Source organism: Spermophilus citellus (genome assembly GCF_964194105.1).
Source record: "Spermophilus citellus genome assembly, chromosome: 2".
Classification (NCBI taxonomy): Eukaryota; Metazoa; Chordata; class Mammalia; order Rodentia; family Sciuridae; genus Spermophilus; species Spermophilus citellus.
The window spans coordinates 223580878-223604447 of NC_138183.1; the positions used below are offsets into that span (position 1 = coordinate 223580878).

A 23570-nucleotide genomic window follows, 5' to 3' on the forward strand; every position below is an offset into this window, starting at 1 on the left:
GACATTTTGAGAAAACAGAAGGGTTATTGGCTTCAAAGCACCATCTGGAGGGGTTCAGAGGTACAAAGGGCTTTTATGGGAGGGAAAGTAGAAGGGCAGAAAGGCTATATGCCGAGTGGGGTCTTCATCATCCAGGACATGTGTCGAGGCTTCCTTCTTAGGAACATGGCAATGGACCTTAACATCCTGGGGCTAGCTCCTGTAATTTTTTTTTTTTTTGAGATAGACATTACTTTTCACCAATTTACATGTTTTGTGTTAGTTGATGCATAGAACTGAAAAGTAGCAAAGGGCATTAAAAAGGACACCAGATATTCTTGAGTTCTATAAATCTGAAGAAAGATTATTTAGCAGTTTAACCATTTAGGTGAGAATTCTCCTTAGGATTCTGGGCAAAGGTCATAATCCTTGCAAAAAGATTAGGGAAGAGAAGCAAAACTAAATCCAGCAAGGTCAACTTCTCAAAGCAGGTATCCTGTTACAAGCTGGTTCTAAAGGGAAATACTTTCTAGGGCAAAATTATGGGGTTTCTCTCTGTAATAAACCTGGGTTTGAGTCCTACTTAGCCAGCTGTTTTGTGACCTTAGAAAGTGAAATAATCTCCTTCAATCTCAGTTTCCTCACCTATAAAATGAGAGTTATAATAATACATTGTAATTTATTGATTTGTACAGTTTGTATAGAAAGAACTTGGTAGGTATAAGAGCTCATACATAATGAAGGATCTCAATAAATGGTAGGTATTACTAATAGATAGCAGACATGAGCAGTATGAACCCATGTTAAAGGGATAATTTTATAGTGTGGGACTACCATGCCGCTTGACCCCCATCCTGCCTGGGTACTTTATTTAAAAAGCAATTTACCAAACTGTGTTGGTACATGCTTGTAATCCCAGTAACTTGGAGGCTAAGGCAAAAGAATCATAAATTCAAGGCCAGTCTCACTCAGCAACTTATCAAGACCCTATCTCAAAATAAAAAAAATAAAAAGGGCTAGGGATGTGGTTCAGTGGTTAAAGTCCCCTGTTTAATTTACCTGAGGCCACTCTGGCCCTGCCCTGGCTTAAGTCAATAGGATATATTCCTCTATAAACAACCTATTTATTATCTGTGGAGCTATTATCATGCCCTAGAAATTTAAGACTCCTCCCTGCCAATAAGAACACAAATTACTCTGAAGGAGGGACATTTGTGAACCTTACACAGACCAAAGATTCCAAGACTTTGGAAGACAGGATAATTAAAAACAAAGTCCACCAACCATAAAAATCTATGAAAAGCAAGTTGCAATAAGAACTAGTCAGGGTGAGCCAAGGTGACAGAGAGTTGACTTTAGATATTTGGCATATGATTTTAATCTCATTATAATAGTAAAAGTATCTCCCATGGTTTTTGCTTGGGTGTTTGTGGTTAAGACCATACATAGTAGGAACTTAAAATGATTCAAGCCTACTGTCAGTCAAAAATTGAGAGATGGTACCTGGGTGGGACTCTAGGAACTTGCCCAAGACTCCCAATAAAACTGGAATAAAGGGGGTACATATAGCTCTCTCCCTTAGAGGTGACCCACTCTCTCTATTCATCTTGAGAATACTTTCTTTCCTAATAAACTTTGCTATATTTTTACTGCTTTTTGTATGTCTTGCCTTAAATTTTCTCCTGCAAGAACACAAGGGCCAAGAAATACAATGTGACCTAGGACATTCACTGTTAACACTACTACTAGTACAATCATTATTAAGTTCTCAGAGACAGAACTATTTTAATATGATTGTCAAGTTTGACAGGGCAAATACTGGCCAAAGTTTGTGGAACTAAAGGTTCTTTGAGATGAGAAATTTAAAGAACTAAGAATATAAAATATATATCATATTTATAAATTGAGATAAATCCTACAAAGAAGTGAACAAGGTAATGTAATAAAGAGTACCAGTGTTAATGTGTGGAGGGACATGTTTAAGTTGCCAATGATGGTAGCAAAAACAGAAAAAGAAAAGCCTTCAGGAATTATTTTCAGGTAAATCTTTTTTTAACATCATTTTTTCACTAATATACTAACTGGTGTGATCTTTTTAAATTAAAATTAAACCATGTCATTTCCCATTTAAATACTTTATGGGCTTCCTTTGCCGTTAAAATCAAAACCAAACTGTGTGAGTCTTATCTACAAGGCTGAGATCATCCTCAGCTCTACTGCTCCCTCTCATGCTTTCTGCTCTTGCTAAATCTTCTGTCCTGTTTGTAGAATAATCCAAGCCCTATCTTGCCTCAGTCTCTTTGCTAATCTCTCTGTCCATAACATACTGTTATCTTCATCCTCCTCCTTTGGGCCATGCCCTCCTTCTGTGTTTTTCATTAACAGCAATTTCTGGGTTCAAATCTCACCTTCTCAGAGAAAACTTCCGTGACTGTGCTGTCTAAAACAGGCCTGGCCTCTGGTTATTCTTGAGTCCATCTGTATTTTAATTCCTTCATAGAGCATGTCACAATTTATGAGCATGCTATTTTTACAGACTTACATTTTACATAAGAATATGGACCTTATAGCAGTTGTTTATTGCTAAAGCCAAGGCACTGATAACATGTGCTTAATTGGTATTGTCAATTGTTTTAGTCATCTTTGTTGCTGCTGTGACCTAAAGACCTGACCAGCACAAGAAAAGGTTTATTTGAGGGCTCAGAGTTTCATAGATCTTAATCTACAGGAGGCTGGCTCCATTCCTTGGGGCTCAAGATGAGGCAGAACATCATGGAGAAAGAGTGTAACAGAGGGAAGCAGCTCCCATGGTGATCAGAAAACAGAGAGAGACTCTCCACTCTCCAGATACAAATATATACCCCAAAGCCACGCCCCCAATGAACCACTTCCTCCAGCCACACCTCACCTACCTTCAGTTACCACTTACTCCCATCAGGTGATTAATTCACCAATTGGGTGAAGGCTCTTGTAACCCAATCATTTCTTCTCTGAATCTTCTTGCATTTTCTCACATATAAGCTTTTGGAGGACAATTCACATCCAAACCATAACATCAGTTAATAAATGAATGATCAAAATACAAAAATTATGAAATATTTATTTATATCATGAATAAACAAAATAGCTCCTCTGGTTAACAAGGGTTCTTATTCCTCCAACCCCCAAAGCCAGACAACTTCACAGACCATTTGCAACACTATTTTAAACCGAATGTCAGTGATGATTTCCCATGCAGTATAAGTCTTATTCTCATAAACACAGCCTTCTTACCTCTGCTGCTCTAGAAAATCCTAGAAAAGAACTGTATGAATAACTACTTTAAGAAAAGTAGTTATTGGAAGTTCTTGAAACTCAGCTATCCATATCCCCACTTGACAAAAGCAAAGCCAGGAAGTGAACCCAAGGGCCTCCCATCACTGAGCTACACTCCCAAACCCTCTTATTTTAAAGCAACATGTGTCTGAGGTAGCCTCTCCACTTAGCTGTAAAAACACATTAAATAGAACTGCTTGTCATCTTCTTGAACACGACTTAATAGGATTCACTAGGCTTCATCTCATCCAGAGGCTTTCTCAAACCATCTTCCAAGATGCTAAAGTATCTTTCACACTGAGAATAGGAGCCAACAGGAGAATAGACACAGTTTCTCTCTCAAGACACCTCTTCAGCAAAACCTCTTAATGTTGTTTCCAAAGCCTTGGCTTTTCCCATCATTTCCAATGTGTAAGAGCAAGACACAATGGTATCATACATCCCTGTGCAGCTTTAGGAAGCAGCAGAAGCAAGCAGGCGACCAGCACCATCACTTACCTGCCCAAAGGCTTAAAGGCAGCATTATATCTGACCCAGCAGGACTAACCCCCTCCATTTCTCTACCACTGGCCTTGGTCAAGACAAAGACACACCCCTATCAGCTTTTACTCAGATGGCTTATGGAGCCAGTTTCTTATCTTTCTTAGAAGGATCAGATAGGGTTTTGCTCTGCCAGAAGGTAGTCTAGCCAAACTAAACTACCTTAACTTATCTAATAATACAACTCCTATTATGTCTTCATGGTATGCCTTCCTTATTTCTGAAGGATTTGTGGAGCTATGGTCTTAGTAATGAATGACATGTTTGGGGACAGTGTTACACATTGAACCTTTTCTCTTATTACTTTATCTCAAGGTTCAAAGTCCTAAGAATAGTTATGATTTTAGTGGTCTTTTTTTTATTTATAGTCACTTTACTATTTGAAGATATGTATTCGGGGAAAAGACCCAAGAGACCTGGTCAAGTAGGATAAATATAAAACTACTTTGTTGATAACATTAGCATGTCAACTACAAGGCTTGTCAAATTGCGTTTTGACATCACCTTTTTCTACTTCTCCTGTTTGGCTTTTTCCTTCACCAATGGTAATTTTCTTCTTCATAGTTTGCTTTTAATTTCTTTTTTTCTTTCTTTTTGATGCTGGGGATTGAACCCAGGGGCTTTCTTTTACCACTGAGCTATATCCCAGCCCATTGTATTTTTTATTTTGAGACAGGAAAATATATGTTAGGATTATAATTTTTCTAGGCATGGTGGCACATTCCTGTAATCCTAGCAAGTCTGGGAGGCTGAGGCAGGAGGATGCAAATTCAAGGTTAGCCCCAGAAATTTAGCAAGACCCTAGGGTTAGAATAAGATATATTCCACACTTGTATAATTTTATCAGAATGGATTCTACTGTCATGTATAACTAAGAAGGACCAATTAAAATTATTTTTAAAAATAACTACGGGGTAAAAATGGGAGTTCATAACCCACTTGAATCAAACTGTGAAATATGATATATTAAGAACTATGTAATGTTTTGAACGACCAACAATAAAAAAAATTAAATCAGAAAAAAAAATAACTACTTTAAACATTTGGTGGTGAGGATAAGAAAGATAAAAGGATAGGAAGTGTACCCCAACAACCTACTTCCTTTCTAATAACTCTGGAATCTAAATGGCTACCTTTTACTCCTTAGAGGTACAATAAATAATTAGTAAACATTTATTTATGAATGAGGAAATAAAATGAATCTGTTAATAAAGGCCTTTAATCAGTAGGATCAACTTTGTCCACTTCAATTTATCTTGCACTAGTCTCAGAGATAATCACTCCAATTTTCTTATTCCCTATATATTCATTCTTACTGTTGCTAATGAGGTTTCCTTATTGTGGAGCCCCCTTTTGTGGTTATACTTAATCCCATATTTTCTTCAGAATATGGTCTTATGTCCAGCTTCTGGGTGGCTTAAAACAACAAAAATTTAATATCTAACATTTCCAGAAACTATAAGTCAGGAATTATTTTTTTCAGATTCTCTTTTTATATGTTCTTTTGAGATATACATGATAGTGGATAAGTTGGAAAATTAAAGTGTCAACAAAACCATATTCCTTCTGAAACCTGAAAGAGTATTCTTCCTTGCAGCTTTCTAGCTTCTGATTGTCTGACAATAATTCTTGGTATTCTTTGGCTTGTAGCTACAGCACCTCAGCCTCTGCCCCCATTGACACAGTGGGCTCCACTTGTGTGTCTGTCTCTCTTATCCCTTTCTTAGAAGGACACCAGTCATACAAGAAAAGGGTTCACCTTAATTCAGCATAACCATATCTTAAATTGATTATGTCTGCAAAAATTCTATTCCCAAATAAGGTCATGTTCACAGATACTGAAAGTTTAGATTTTAACACACATTTTGGGGATACAATTCAAATCTCTCTCTCTCTCTCTCTCTCTCTCTCTCTCTCTCTCTCTCTCTCTCTCTCTCTAGTTGATGCCACCTTGTTTTTATTCCCCTGATGCAATATTCTGTGGCGTATAGATCTATACCTTTCCAGTCTCTCTGGTTTACTAGTAACTAGTTTATCTAATGTCCTTTTGAACTCTCCCCATAACCCCACATACATATTTTTCCTCCCCAATTAGATTTAAGTACTTCAAGGGCAGAAAACACATTTCCTTCAAACTTTATTTGGGCTGGTACTAAACATGAGATAGGGACTCCAAAATGACTTCATGAATGACTGTATATCCTAGAAGGCGGACACTGTGACCTACAGGTTTTAACAAGCATACATCTATCAAAACAATCTTTCAATGAAAGAAGAGGTGGTTCTTTGAGTAACTCAAAGTGTGACAGGCCAAAAGTAGCATTAGCTTATCTGTACCACACAGCAAAGGCTCCATTTTAAGGAAGGATCAAGAGCAATAAACAACAGACTTGGTCCAAGAATGGAGGTAATTGCATGACAGGGAGGCAATCTAGTCTTCAGCTTCGTGTCCAGCTGTCCAGAAGCATGGCAAGCCCCTGCCTTAGTTTATAATTATGGACAAAGAAGTTATCATTAGAATTGCATTGTTTTCCCTCAAAATAAAATGCATGCATATATCTATGCATATGCATATATGTATAATACATGAATTGATTTCTGATTAAAACAAAAGCTTAAGGTTTTTCAGCTATTTAAAACAATAGATCACAGTAGGATATGAACAGCAGTACAATATGGTAATTGACTGCTGTCTCAGTTCCATCAAGGGCAATCAAAGGCTCATGGTGGAATAAGGAACAATGAGGAAGATACTTAGTAAGAACAAAAAAAGTAAAAACAGAAAGGAAGAACAGGGAGGAAAGAGAAGGAGAGACACCAAAGGAGAAAATTCAAAGAGCAAAGCAATTAGCCTAAATACCTAATCTAGGAACATATAATTACATACTTTATAATAATGAATTGTATACAAATGGCTCATATTTGTACAAGGTTGACATGAATGTCATTGTGTTGTATCGACAAAGGTTGCTTATTTTCAGTAGCAAAACAATCACATGAGGAGATCTCAGTGCATTAGAATATATAAATTTTAAACTCTTGTATACCGAAAAACAGCAAAATCAAAGGACAGACATATTGAAAAAATTGCTTGCATGAACTATAATATGCAAGGGGTTATCTCTAAGGTGTAATTAGCATATTCTAATTTTTTTTAATTTCAAGAATCACTAATGGGAACAGGACATAAACAGACAATTCATATAAAGGAAAACAGGATTAGAAAACAGATCCATGTGAAGTTATAATCAAATAAATGCAAATCAAGGCAACCTAATGTGTCGTTTTGTTTGGAGGGGATAATACTGGGGTTTTAGCACAGGCTCTATCAATGAGCTATATCCACAGTCTTTTTTTTTTCTTTTACTCTTTTCTTTTCTTCTTCTTTTTTGAGACTAAGTCTAACTTGTTTGCTGAGGGGTCTTGCTAAATTAATGAGGCTGGCCTCAAATTTGGGATCCTTCTGTCTCAGTCTCCCTAGTAGCTAGAATTACAGGTGTTTAATACTGCACCCAGGTCCTAGTGTTTTTTTTTAATATCCACCTATTTTAATATCCACCAAAGGTAACAAAAAGATCTAAATTTAGCTGGGCTTGGTAGAATATGCCTGTAATCCCAGTGACTTGGGAGGCTGAGGCAGGAGGATTGCAAGTTCAAGGTTAGCTTTAGCAACTTAGAAAGGCTCTAAATAATTTACTGAGAGCCTATCTCAAAATAAAAAATAAAAGGGCTGGGGACTTAACTCAGAGGTAAAGTGCCCCTGGGTTTTACCCTCACTACCAAAAAGAAAAAAAAAATGAAAGAAAGAAAGAAAGAAAGAGGGAGGGAGGGTAGGAGGATCTAAAAAAAACTAACCCTAATTTCTTTCAGATTAATTTGGGGAGGAAGAGGAAATTAAATTATTATTATTATGTACTCTTATTCTTAGTTACTTGTATTACCAATGGGTAAAATCTTATTCAAAATAATAGGACAATATATGGTAAGTATTATAGATAGTCATACCTTTTGAAAAGTGAGCAAAGTCCTAGGAATTTATACTAAGAAATGGAATTAAAAGAAGCATGAAGGTACATGAGTGAGACTGTCACTGAAATTCTGTCCATAAGAGTAGAATAGAAAATGACTTAAATACATATATCTATAATAATAATTTAATATGCTCTTTAATCCTGGAGAATGCTATAAAATATTTAAATTATCATTATGAAGTTTATATAAAGTCATATAAAAGCATACATCAATAGTAAGTAGAAAACACAGAAGGAGAAGGTATATGAATTAAAACTAAGTAAAAATTATATATTCTAATGGAATACAATGCACCCAGTTAATAGGGAATAGTTCCTGAACTCACTCTCTCAGTTCTCAAGAGTAAAAATATATCAAAGTCAATATTGCAATACAAAAAATATTATGACATTTAGAAATAAAAATAATTATGAGTTGGAATTTTATGATATTTTAAATTTTGTGTTGTCCTTTCTACTTATTCTTTTTTTTTTTAATTTTTTTTTTTTTTTTTTTTTTTAGTTTTTTTGGCGGACACAACATCTTTGTTTTGTATGTGGTGCTGAGGATCGAACCCAGGCCGCACGCATGCCAGGCGAGCGCGCTACTGCTTGAGCCACATCCCCAGCCCGACTACTTATTCTTTAAATTATAAAAAATCACATATTTATTATAAAATTGTAGGAAAACACAGATAACATGTAAGGAAGCAGTGAAGAAATCACCATAGTCCCAGCACCCACAAACAATCACTTTAACAGAATGGCCCATTTTCATTCTGTATTTGGATGAGGTATATACATTTTGTTCTAAAGTAATTTCAAATTGTAGCATAAGCATGTTCCTATGCTATTAAAAAGCTCTTTGGAAAATGTTTAATATTTCACAATTTTCCATTGCATAGATGAAACATAAGAATACTTAGCAATGCTCTCATGGCCAGATACCTCAATTCCAAATCTTTATTAGCTTTAATAATGATGCAATGAATATTTCTGTCTCCATTTCCATTAATTTCTTTGTTATAAACAAAGTATGTTAATTTTTGAAGCTACAACTTAGTAATGTATGTCAGAGGCATTTTACTATATGTAAGGCTTCATGGTTCTGATTATGACCTGTGCTATCTATAGTAATTTCAACCAAAGCATTTAAAAATTACATGTTCAGTATCTTTAAGTGAAAAAAAAAGTAGCATTTAGAATTATCACAGAACTAGTACAGAGGTTTTCTTCCATGGGCACTCCTGGTATATACATTTTTTTTCCTAAAAGAGAGAAATATGTTAAAGTTCCTAATTCATCTCCTGAAAAAAAAAAGACTGAAATTAAAAAAAACAAAATATTATAAACATTTTTCTATATGAAAACCATACCTGTTGTTTATATATTTCAAGAATTCAACTTTATATTTGGAATTCATAAAATTCATTATTATTAAAATGAAAACACTATAATGAAACAATATTATAATGAAATAAATACTATATATGTAAATTTAAGACCACAAAGCCTTTAAGCATGATAAGTAAAATCCAATAAGCTAAGTAACTCTCTCTTTAGAGGCAGAAGTATAAAATTGAAAACAGCAATTTTTCAGTGAAAGAAAGAAAAAATTAAAATATTTAATGAGTTACCATTTTGCTAAATAATATATTTTATATTTGGTTGAATAGGCCATTTGTGATTGGAATAGATACTAAAAAGTAAATATTTTCAGGTCATAAAATCTCAACCTTAGCTGGGTATAATGGCTCACACCTATAATCCCAGCTACTCAGGAAGCTGAGGCTGAAGCATGCGAGACCCTGTCTCAAAACAAACAAGACAAAACCCCAAACTGACTTTAATGAACATTGTGATCTCATCATAACCTCCTGAGCCTATGCAATGTAGACATCCACAACTTAGATGGGGAAACTGAGGCCTCACATGTATGAATGTTACAGCTAAATCTGATGCATGGTGAGACATCTAGCCTGAAAGAATCTGGGCTATGCAATGCAACAAGGAAATAAATGACTTTAGAAAAAAGTCCTCAAAATTGAAGTTTGTTGTCTAGATACGAACGGCAGAATTATGGAAAATGAACAAAGTACCAGGTTTTCTTTTCATAATCCTTGACAAAGAAAGGAAGGAGAACATTTGAAACCTGTAATAAACATTCTTAATACAAATATCATTTAAACTCATTAATCATTGAGAATTCATATCTGTATTTATCTTTAAAGGGAAGCATAAAAAGCTCTGTTATTCTTTAGACATAAAAGAGATAAAAGAATGAGACCCGAAGAAAGACCATAAATGTAAGAATTACAACATTACTGCCTTAATAACAATCCTTCACTAATAGAATACATGACACAGTACCTTTATATAATAAAAACTAAACACAGCAGAAACTACACAATGGCTGTTCCACCGTAGATCAATTTGAGTCTAACATAACAGAAATGATCACTGATCCCAAGACGTTATGGAATAGTAAACTTAAGATATTGTGCTCCTTTTCAAGTTTATGTGACTATGATTATTTAATTTTCTTTTGTGCATGCTCAAGAATAGCTGTTATGTGACTACACATGAGAGAACCTGAAATTAATTTGTCTGTATGAGATCAGTGACTGTACAAATTCTTATGAAAACTAACATGCCATGACAATAGTAATTTTGATAAAATTATAGCAAGTACTGCAATTCTCTGCCATCTGGCTGTCTCATCATAACTACTTTGATGTGTTTTTTATTACTTATTTATTTACTTCAACCAGTTTATCCTTATAGTTTTAAACTATGTAAATTATCACAATAGAAGGTTTTAATGTTAAAGAAGACAATCTTCATATATAAATGCTGAACTTTTCACAAAATTATGAGACTTTAACATTTCTGATGGAAAAGACTACTTAAGAAAAAGTTATATTTAAAAAGTTTCTTAATTTATTTCCTGTAATTTTTATTATGTTCAATCCTTAAAGCACAGACACCCTGTCTATAAAATTACCCTTGATTTTTTTCCTATATTAATACAGTTCTATAGATTTAGCTATTGTTTGGATCCTTCCTCACATGTAAAATTCAGTACCTTCAAGTCAATTATATACTTCTTAATTTCCCATCATTATGTAATTACTTTTATATGCATGCTAACTAAACGAACATCATTTATATTGTTTATGAAATATGGAGGCCAAATTCAATCTTTATCATGAATCTTTTTAGACTAAGATAAATCACTTGAGGATTCAAAATATTTAAATTCATCCATAGAAGTTACTCTTTATATGTTCAAGGTTTATTTTTAAAGTCTAGAAACTTCTATTTCCTTATGGTCAAATATCTCTTCATAACCATGTTGCCTAAATACTCTGCTTTCAACTTTCATAAAAATCTAGGTCTCTGTCTTGTTAATGGCACAAAGGTTGAGTTGTGATGCACATCCTTATAGAACACTATTTCTAATTTGGCCGGTAAATGTATTTAATGATTAACTCTTTATTGTCATGAGGGTAATGATTTTAGTCCAGTTTCTAGTGGGTCATCAATCCCACAGAAATAACTCTTGTTGATGACTTAGAAAGCAAAGACTTGAAAATAATGTTTTTCTCTGGCCAAAAAGAATATAATTGGGGTTGAACAATATTAGCAAAAAGTAATTCAGTGGCATCTTAATTATGTGTGCACAATTAAGACTTGATTGCACTGATGATTCCCATAACATAATATATGCTAAGGAAATTTGTAAAACCTCTCATGACTCAGTTGGCATAAACATTTCTTATAGATGATAGAAAATAGTTTAGCTGTAATTCACTCAGAACTAATTTTAGTCATTGCTAAAGCATGCTGGGTTGAAAATTAGTGTCAAACGACAAAATGGCATGACTTCTTAAAAGCATTTGAACTCAAATTTTATATGCCCACAATGCACCTGAATTAAAGTTTCCAGGACTTGGGACTAAACCATAGTTACATACTGCTACCAATATTTCATCTCAATCTTAAAGAAAATTGCAACCATGACTACATCTGAGATTTGTTAAGTCATATCTGGGACACACCATTGTTTATTTTCTTATAATCCAAAGCAGGGAATTAGTATAAAGATTAGTGATGTAATGATAAATTTTCTGTAAGGTAAAATATTTGTTACCTCAGATTTGGGACACTGTAAATGACAAATTGATAAAACTTGTTAAAATTACTTTTAGTTCCTAAAACATTTTCAAAATAAAATCCAAATAAACTTTCTTAAGGTGAAACATAAAATTAGAAGATTGTCTTCATAATACAAACACTTTTGTACATTGTCCAAACACTTTTTCCAGTGGTCCAGTTTTACCTTACTCCCATAGCTCTCAAAGATTTCAAGGTGATCAGCAACAAGAACAAACGTCTTAAAATGTGCAGCTCCATATTTGCCAGTACGGTTTTTAATTCTCCTCACTACACTCATTACACTCTCCCTATCAGATACACTAAATAGAGTGACTGATGCCCTGTCCACCATTTTTACTGCAATTTCATATCTGAATGTAGTAATTATTTAGTAGCCTTTAAACCATTCTTGTTTTCATTATTTACTCACAGCATGATAAATTCAGTCAGAACAAAATAAAGACCTGGGTTTTAAAATGAACTAGCAAATATGGAATGTGGAAACTGAAGTCACACTGTGATAAACCTATGTGATGTTTTCTCCTAATGAAATAAACATATAAGGCTTTGTTTTCCTCATAAAGCTGAATTTCTTATTTTAAGCATGAGTTTTCTATTAAATGAAAAGTTTTAATATGGTTGGGACATGATTAACGATATCTCTGTATCACTAGGGAGTCCTGCTCATCTGAATCTGAAACTATGGCAAACTAAAGGGCTTGGTTGGAGACTAATTAATATTAAAGAGTATATTTTGTTCATGGCACTGTGTAATAAGTAGCATGCTTTCAGTTTACCCTGTTTGAACTAAGCTAAATTGGCCTGCCTCTAGCCAATATTACGTTATGAAGAATAAAGCAGATGTTGCAGATTTTGCATCTGACCATACTGAAAGTGAACAGAAAGAACTGCTGCCTTGAAACTTCCTTCAGTGAGAAGGAATTTGGATTCTTTTGCTGTTCCATTTCCTATTATCCTGCAGAAATAAAATTTATCAAATCTCTCCATCTGCCAACCCAAAGGTCAACACAAATGATATCTTTCTTTTTAAAACAAGTGACCTTCAAAGGCAAGAACTCAAAACACATTTTCTTGAATATTTTATAATTCCTAAAATAAAAGTTATTTTCAAATAATAAGCAAAATGGGATAGAGGGAGTGGGGAAAATGTATACTCTATTTTTTAATTAGCATTACAAAAATTTTCAAGTAGAAAGAGAAACTCTTATGCTTAAAATATTACTTTTCTGTTAGTGACTCTTTCTAGAAAAGATGTTTTAGATTCACAGAAGCATAAGTGATGTTGTAGGTAGTATTGGCTAGAGTAGCTATGAACAGATGCCTATATTTCACTGTGGAGGGGACAAGTATAATTTTATGAGCTCTTTACTGTGTCTTTAAAATAATTGGCAAGGAAATTTTGGGAAACAGATCCTTTGTTTCAGATATTCTCTGTTGTCTCAATTCTTACATAAACTTTAAGAATTATATTACTTGAGATAATATCAGTCAACACTAAATCTATATCAAATCTATCCCTAAGCCCCATGATTCTACCTAATCCTCCTTTATAATAATAAATGCACTTTGGTTGTTAAAAATATGAGGCTAAAATTTGCATTAAATTTCAACAAGATTTTGCCATGTTTTTAAGAAATACATTATCACCACAAATGCTATATTTTTCCAACCAAAGAAAAGCCACTGAAAAATTCTCTATCCACAATAGGGATTTTATTTACATGTTTTCCACTGCAGAGACACACTGACAAAAGGAAGCCCCCTCCCATAGAAGATGATAATTTTCATCTTCACACAGTTAAACTGGTAAAAGCAAGATCATCAAAATTCTTCAATTTTTACTTCAATTTGAAATAAAATGATGTGAAATATAGTTATTGTGGTTATTGACTTGAAAGAAGAAACATTTTATATACTTGGACCAATAAGTCATGTATACAAATCATTTTTTTTTTCGGGCAATTTTGAACTGCTTATCTTTCATAGGATTTCTTATGGCTATTTACATTTTCACTCAGTGAAAATCAATTACCTTCTTGCAATAAGCCTCATTTACTACCTTTGAGTATAATAGAAACACCATTAGGATGATGACATTACCCAAAAGAAGGGCACCACACAGTTGGTAGACATAAATTAAGGGCCCTTTCACATATGCATTAGAAATACTGCTGTGACTGAAATATGCATAAAGTCTGTATCTATTAGAGCTATTAGTGTGTGGGGGTGATGATTTTGAAGGGGGAGGGACAGATTGGTAGATTGTGATCTACTACTTTGACAAAATTATGTATTTCCTTTTTTGCCCGGTATATGCCATTGATGCAATAAGCCTGGGCCCCCAGCTGAGCTGCATTTGGAAATGCCACTGAGCATGGTATACGCGCTTCACTTCCCTTTGCCGAAGCAAGACACTGTCAGGAATAGAGTGCATATGTGCAGCCAAACCCACTCCTCCTCCATCACCCTGACCTCCACAGCACTGCGGATGTCTGCCTGGGTGAAGCCACCACTCATGCGGAAAACAGCTCCTGCAGATCAATTCATAGGATTTAGGAACATTTAACTTTCATCAAGCCCACATCGTCTGATTGGTATTTGAGAACTAAGTTATTACTGAACATTAATGGACATAACATAGAGAGTTGTATATTTCCCAGGGAAAGGAAAAAAAAACTAATCTAGAAATTCCCCCCTTCTGACACTAGGAAACAGAGGAAACCACACTTATACCCAGTTATTTTTATCTGAGTTCTTATAAGCTTAAGTAAAACAAAATTATAACACCTATTGACCCTCAGGGTATGAGTGAAGGTTGTGTACCTTCTAAAAAGGTGTTAATATTACACATTATAATTTTTGATGACTTGTTTGCAGATACACTTATCTTTTAGGCAACCTTAAAAATGTAGCAGATTAGTGGATAATTCTTCATGAAATAATTTTGAATCATGAACATGTAAGGATTACATGAAAATAACAGGTTGTAATTTTTGAATTTCAGAAGACCTGGTAAATAGTAGAAACTAATGTTTTCTTTTAAAGGAATAGATAATTAAAACTTTATTCTCATTCATGATGTTTCAATTTCATATTATTATGCTTGTGTAAAAAAAAAATCCCCTCACTTTGCAATGTTACATTATCTGATGTCAAGAGTCATACACAATTCATAAAGAATTAATGCCGTCTAATTTTATTTATTATACTTTTATAAAGAGACTTATTGTAATGACTCCAATATTTAAAGTTTTTATTAACATAATTTTATTATATTACCGTAATTTTACTAGAATTTTAAAAAGCAAAATGCTTGAAATGTATGCTACAGATGTCACTTACAACTTTTTGTGGAAAAGGAAAATTTTAGAGCACAAACATCTATTTCTTATATAATACCATTCCCAGATATCATACTTAAATCTCTATGTTATATTTGATCACCACAAAGAAAGTAAGCAATACTGTGAAATTAATTTCACTAATCATCACATTTTTATTAGATTCTTATAAAATGAAATAGTTAATCATTTAACCTCAACATTTGCTGAATATACCGAATGTAGAAAAACTATGAAACTCGTATTGTAGAGCCTTTAACTCTAAAATTTCGCTAATATATTTTTATGACATTATAGACAAAATTAATTATGAGGTCTAATGCTACAAATGTATTGAGACATTTTTAAATGTTTCATATTATGTAAATGGTATTTTTATAAGTAGGATATGTTTGCTTAAATCAATTGACACAATGATACCACTGTACAGAAACTCAGTTCTGTAAATAATAATACTATGATGGAACAGACTTCCCCTAGTCAACCTCCTTTGTGCCTGGAATCTGGCAGGTGGAGCCAAATCCATATGAAATTTGGCTTGCTGAGTCCATCACCTGCAATTTATATGTCTATCAAATAAATGAGAGGCTCACTAAGTTCATGTAGAGCAGGAATCTGAATGGACTCCCAAGAAATATTGCTTCAGATTAATGACTCAGAAACTATGTATTTCAAAAGGATATAGGTCATAACAATTAGTTTCCATCAACATTTTATGTACAAATATCATGTGATATGCTATATTTTTATTTTAAGTCACTGGCTCATGCCTTGTAGGGATACTATACACACTAATGTTTTTCTATTCAATTTCACTTAAAAAAATTAATAAGGCTATGAAAGGAAGCACAGTTTTATTATCAAAAAAAATGAACATAAACATTTCATACTGCTAAAATAAAATTATGCCTCTGATAGAGGAATAAAAAATTTTGTAGGGAAAAATACTGAGACAGTGTCAATAAAAATAAAACCTTAAGGTATGATTGAGTCAACAAGTAATAGGTATAAAACAACAAATGGATTAAATATATTTGTTATAATTCTTTTGCTATAATTAGAAAAGAGCTTTCTTGATCCCATTGAAAGAGGAGAGTTGGTTTGAAGTTGTGGGGACAAGTGTTCTTTAAGTAGTTTAACAAAGTGGAGTTTAAAGAGCTTATAGGAGAATAAAATAAGCCTAAACTGCTTGCAGAGTGATTATCTTACTCTTTAGATCCAACACAATCAATTCCTGCAATTTAGTGGATCTTCTGTTTTTAAAGGTAGCAGGTCCTGCCCCTCCCCTAATCCTTGTAAAAGAAGACACACCTGGCAGAGGTGGGAGGCCTCCACTGTTTATCAAAAGGGACAGACAGCCCTTCCAGCAATTCCATACCAGCTGTTTAGGGAGAGAGTGCTTCCTCTGTCTCCAGGGCACAAGTGGTAAATGAGCTAATTGTGGCAGCAATGATTTATGCACAAGATTGTATATTGTCTGATAATTACAGGCACAAAAATTGCCCATACTACAAAAGCTGGCCCAAAGAGATCTCTTTCAAGTGCAGAGAGGTAGAACTTAAACCTTTTTCAGAAGGAAATTCTAGACAACTTACTGGGTGTGTAAAAATATACACATGTGTGTATTCATATATTCTGTGATTTACAAATGTTTATTTTTGTTTCTATTTTCATGCATATAAAATTATTCCACATTCAAATTCTGAGGAATTCTATCTCTAAATTAGGAATGGCCATTAATTACTTGGGAAATTTCAAATATTTCAGGTTGCCTAATACACTAAATAAAAGTAGAAAGTTATTTTGTCCATAAAATATATTCTGAATGGAATTTTTAAAATGCCATTATGTACTTCAAAAAGTCTCCTTTTCCAGCTCTCATACATATATCATATACATTTTATAACACATATTTAACTGATGCAAAACTACATGGCATTGTTTAGTGATGGGAATGATATGAATGAAATATTTGTATAGATGTTTTAGTAGCATACAAAAGTGCCCAGAAAGTTCCATGAAATTGCAAAGTTAGAATTGTTTGGGTAGTTTCTAGTTTCTGCATTGCTTTGTTTAGGAATCATGTCTAAGTAATCTCAGAAGTATAAAAATAACTTGTTTTTTGTTTTTTTTCTTTTGGTGGTACTGGGGACTGAACCTAGGACCTTGCACATACTAGACAAGTGTCCTACCATTGAGCTATATTCACAGCCCATCAATTTTATTTTTAACTCTTTATTTTAAGGTATTTCTTTTTTTATTCGTTGTTCAAAACATTACAAAGCTCATGACATATCATCTTTCATACATTTGATTCAAGTGGGTTATGAACTCCCATTTTTACCCCAAATACAAATTGCAGAATCAAGCAGATGGGGTAGAGAGGGAAGATGGGAGGGGAGGGGGGGATAGTAGGGGATAGGAAAGGTAGCAGAATACAACAGTCACTAATATGGCATTATGTAAAAATGTGGATGTGTAACCAATGTGATTTTAAGGTATTTCTAAACTTACAAAAGAGTCATGAAAGCAGAGTAGAGTTCCTATGTGCCCTTCATTCAGTTTCCCTTTATATCAACACCTTACATAATCATTGTACAGTTGTAGGAAATTAGCATTGAGGCAATACAATTAGCTAAACTATAGGCTCTTTTTAGATTTCACAGGTGTTCTGCTAATGCCTTCTGTCTTCCAGAATCCAACCCAGGATACCACATTGCAATTAGTTATCACATCTCCTTAATCTTCTGGAATCTGAAAGTTCATCAGTATTTCCTTGTCTTTCATTACCTTAACACTTTTGAAGAAAACTACCCAGTAGAACAATCTGCCAACACAGTGGTACACATCTATAATCTCAACTACTCAGGAAGTTGAGGCAGGAGGGTCACAAATTTGAGGCCATCCTGGGCAAATAAAAAATTAGAAAGGGCTGGAGATGTAGCTTAGTGCTAGAGTGCTTGCCTAGAATATGAAAGGTCCTGGGTTCAATCCCTCAAACCACCAAAAATAAATAAATTAACAAATGAACACATAAAATCCTTTGATTTGTATTTGTCTGATGCTTTCTCATTAGAAAGATTATAAATTGGAGGAAAGAGCCATGTGTGGTGGCACATACCTATAATCCCAGTGGATCAGGAGGCTAAGGCAGGAGCATCACAAATACAATGCCAGCCTTAGCAAGTTAGCGAGACCCTGTCTCTAAATAAAAATATGAAAAGGGCTGGGGATGTGGCTCAGTAGTTGAGCACCACTGGGTTCTATCCCTGGTACCAAAAAATAAGTAAGTTTGGGGAAAGAATACCACCAAGGCCAGTGTGTATCTCATCAAATCATTTCAGAATTAATGTGTATGTTTCATTCCTTGTTATGCTAACTTTAAACACTTGGTTAGGATGATGTCTGTCAAGTTTTATCAACTGTAAAACTAGTATATTTCTTTTGTCATTAATAAATATTTGGGGAATTTATTTAGAATATCTTTAAAGTTTTACTTTCATCAATTTTAGCCTGAATCGATGGGTCTTTCCTATAGAAGTTACTGTTCTGCTGTTCTGGTGATGATCTTCCTATTTTCTTCATTCCTTCTCCATTTATAATGCCCCCCATTTATTTATTTATTAGATGTGCATCTATATCAGTATAAAATCATGAATATTTATTTTAATTTTTGTCTTATTTTTTTGCTTAAATTTTTCCACCTTTGGCCATTGAGAGCTTTTATTTTCTGTGTCCTTTCAGCGCACCCTCATTTTATTCTTAAAGCAATTCCTTATGTCTTGGCACCAATCAATTGTATTTTAAGTAATCATTTTGAAGTAGCTATACTCTGTAGAAATTGAAAATTTCATCTGACACACATATATTCCTTTGAGACTGATCTTTTATCTCCCTGAACCTAACAGAGTAGCTGACAAGCTTTTGTTCAATAGGCTTCAATTGAATGCTTATTTATTCCCTTTATTAATTTTACACTTGACAATGGCAAAAACTATTCACTGGATTCTGTATATGTCCTTAAATTTATGTTCACTATTAAATTTCTGCTCATTTTTCTCTTTTCATATAGAATAATCCCAGTTTTTCTGCCCATTACTTACAGGTAGTTAGTCATCAATATTATCATTGTCATTCTGGAAAAGTCATCAGCAAGCTTTCATCTACCTATGTGTCTGTGACAGATAACTTAAAAAGTGAAAAATAGGAGTACGTCCCCACATGTCTCGCTGGAAAAAAAAATTTAAATATAATCCACAAACATAAAATACACGCTTTACAAACATTTAGTAAAATAAGGAATCTAAAATAAAATCAGTGTACATTACTACAAAGCATGGTGTGAAATAGTTTAATGCAAGAAACAACAAAAGTAGGACAGGGGGTTCTATGAAGTTTACTCCTTAACCTTTAGTTCTTATATCTTAAAATAAATGGTTCCAAGGGTTTGCTTTTTGCTTTTTTATTTTAGCAGAACTCTTTGTTCAAATAACTATTTACTGTGTGTTAATTATGTGGGCAGGCACAAATCTTATGCTAAGAGTTGGTATTATGATTATAACCAGTATATACATATGGAAAACTGAAAGAATGAGAGGTAAGTAACCTGCACAAAATCATATAATTGATAAGTGGTGAGCCAGTATTCAGATTGAAGCAGCCTGACCATAGATCTTACATTCTTAACCATTACACTCCAGTGTCTTTGCAGGAATTTAACACTTAAAGCCCTTGTGGAAATAGGAAAAAGACTCTATCCAATGTCCCTGAACCCTGAGGCTCTAAGGAACAGAGATTGAAAGCTCAAGTTCTAAACTTTTTATTAGTTCTAAGGTTTTCATTTTTCGTGTTCAGAGCTTGATTCTACTCAGAGTGCAGCAGAGTTGTATTGATTATTTGATAGGTTCATAATCATGCACATGTGAAGGCCTTTGACAGGGTACAGGAGTCCACTGGCTTTCTAAAGTTTGTTCTTTCCAAGAGACATCTTATCCCTGTGACATCCCAGAACTTACCTTGCCTGATGTGCTCATTATCGACTTAACATTTGTTTGTTTTCCCTTAGTTAACTAGCAGGCTCTGACTAATGAATGGAATTAGCCAGTGTCTGAATATTTCTTCCCCTTATCAAGATTACCTTAATTCTGACTTATCTTTCCAGATGCTAGGCGTTTCTCACCATTCATCATGGTTTTAAAGGTGATTCAGGCAAGTATTAATCTTTTATTTAGTGTCTTAAAACAACAGAGAATAGAAGATAATCAGTTAATGAATGTAAGTGCTCACATCAGAACTCAGCATTTAGACACATAAAGAATATTTTTAAGTGTTTTCATTCTTTTTATTACCATATTACTTAATTTTTATTACTTACTATGTACTTTAAATCAACTGAAAAATATGTCTGACTCCTTGGCATAATTTCAAATTTTTGTGCATGATTCTATGTTTACTAATTTCTGCCAAATCCTTGGAAAACAATAAGATTCAAGGAGAGTCTGAGATTAAAATAATTTGTTTTGTGTTTTGGTTGTTACAAAGATGAAAAGCTGATTCTCCGGGTCAACTGACAAATAAAATACACTAGAGGTCGATTCTAGATTTCATAACAGATTTTTGGAAGAGAAAGGTATCCAACAATTATTTTGTTTGACCTGTTTCACTTTCTGGCCTCTCTGCAGGCTCACTACCTTTTGTCAATGCATCTCTGTGGTTAATAGCACTGTTGGCATGGAGCATAGTTGAAGACCCAAATAATGATTTTGACTCAAGTCCTGTGCCCTAACAATGGAACCGTTCTCCTGGGGAATAATTCGATTGTTGGAAGCATTTCCTTTGGGTATACCTAAAATGAGATTTTGTGAAGGAAGATGAAAGGAAAGGAAAGGGGAAGAAAGGAAGAGGGAGAGAGAAAGAGAAGAAAGAAAGAAAAGAATGACAAAAAGAAAAGAAAGAAAGAAGAAAGGATGGAAGAAGAGAAGGAGGGAAGAAATGCAATTTAGCAGCTAAAAGTGAACAAAAAAATTAGACAAAAATATTTTCAAATGCTATAATTTCAAATGTTTTCATATGTTCTAATTGAATAATTTGAAGAGGAAACTTTCAAATGTTGCTATTTAATCAAGATTTTGATATGGATATGCAATGAATATAATAAAATTCTGAATAAAAACTATTTTCAAAATTATTAATCTATTCATCTCTTATTAAATTCCTATTCTGTGATAGGCAATGTGTACTAAATGGTTATTATAGGCTATGATCCTTGGTTTTGCCAAACTTTTCTCTTAAGATATTTTTATTTTGTTTTGTTTTTAAATTCAAGATTTGAAATTAAAAAAAAGGAAAATCCACCAAATATTTTCTTTTAAGAGGACATACATATAAAAATGACTTAAATGTAATAGATAATACTATGAAAATGTAACACTTCATAATGTAATAAACAGTACGATGTTGAAGAGGCCATGCTCCAAAGTTACTTTGATTTGGTTTCAGATCTTGACTCCCATTTACTAGCTCTTTGACCTTGAGCCAGTTGCACTCTGCTATCTCTCAGTTACCTAATTTGTAAATTAATTATAATTTTAATACCTAAATTTATATGGTAATAGATGCAAAATAAAGTCCTGGCCTGAGACATGGTAAGCATTTAATAAAGCTTAGTACTACTTTTAAAGAGACAAGGGAAAGAAGTCAAGAATTCCAGAGGTATAGTTTTTGAAATTAGGTAAAAACCCTATAGAACTATAACCAAAAAATGAGAAATGTTCAAGAAAGTATACAACATTAATGAAGATAATGGGTAGAATGCCACAGAATATTTATAGAACATTATTGACAATTATTTCTTAAAACAGTGCCTTATTGGGGGCTGGGGATGTAGCTCAAGCCTGGCATGCGTGGGGCCCAGGTTCCATCCTCAGCACCACATACAAACAAAGATGTTGTGTCTGCCGAAAACTAAAAAATAAATATTAAAAAATTTTCTCTCTCTCTCCTCCCTCTCTCTCTTTAAAAAAAAAACAGTGCCTTATCATGATAATTGTATTATAAACATTTGTTAAATCAATAAAACGAGAGGTGATTCAGTCCCATGCTTTCTGGGAAAAGGAACAAAAGAAATTAATGTAATCATTTATATTTACTGAAGTGGTGAAGATAGAGCTTCAATCATTGAAACCTAGCCCCAAAGCATGAAGACTAATAATAAAGCCATACAGAGGAAAACTTGAGATTATCAGACATCAAATAAAGATAGATCAAACTATAGTAATAAAGTGTTTCAGAAATGTGTCAAAAATAATATTGTGTACTTGAAAATGGAGACATGATTATGCAAATAAATAAATAAATAAATGGGGAGTCAGAACTGAAAATTTTAAAATAAAGGATTGTAAAAATAGAGATAACAAGCTCTAATGTGGAGAAAAGATGCAATGAAAATTTTATAAATCCTATAAGCCTTCCAAAAATGAAAATCACTTAACTCACCTGGCCAGGGTTGAAACTACAGCTCTTCTAGTTATTCGTTGACACTAACTAGAACATGAGTTAAATTCTCTGAGAATAATTTCTCTCATATTAAAATAAATAGTAAACATAATAATTATTTCAAAGAATTTTATAGGACTAAATAAGAGAACATAAGGAATGTGCCTAAGCACTGAACTGACACAAAAAAGAAACTCATGCACTTGCTGAATTTATGTGTGCTACTAATTTCCAATGTATTTTAACTGATAGCAATATAAAGCTCATGTATTTTCTACTGAAAAACAAACAGGAGTTTTGCATCAATAAATTGCTGTTATTTATGAAATCATCCCTAATTAATGGCTTAACTCTTTTGGACTTCAAACCAAGGGGTCCTGATGCTAAAATACAAGATGATCTCATAGCTGATTTTATCAGTTAGCTATCCTTTAGAAGGAAAAAATAAAAATAAAAACACTGAACAAATGAGAAAGCATCCTAAATCCTATTTTATCCCAGAGGTCAGACACTATATCAGGAAACAGCTGTGAGCTAGAAAAGCTAGGTCATAAGCATCAAGAAATTGCAACTCCTCTGGGGATAACGTGGTGACACAACAAGGCATCATAGGCATTCACATGGATACAAAGAAAAGATCTCAATTATACTTTGCTCATGGTATTTATAGTATATTTGAGATCCAGAACAAAAACTACACATTTTAATGGAT

At 33.6% G+C, this 23570-nt stretch overlaps 1 protein-coding gene and 1 pseudogene across 2 annotated transcripts in view; one reads left to right on the forward strand and one right to left on the reverse strand.

Moving 5' to 3' along the window:
- Positions 1–23570, reverse strand: part of DCDC1 (doublecortin domain containing 1) — a gene marked incomplete at both ends in the record, with an annotated part of 489436 nt that overhangs the window by 163874 nt on the left and 301992 nt on the right.
- On the forward strand, positions 3663–4267 carry LOC308634867 (transmembrane protein 69-like; annotated as a pseudogene). The gene has a single exon. The product of its transcript is annotated as a transmembrane protein 69-like (transcript).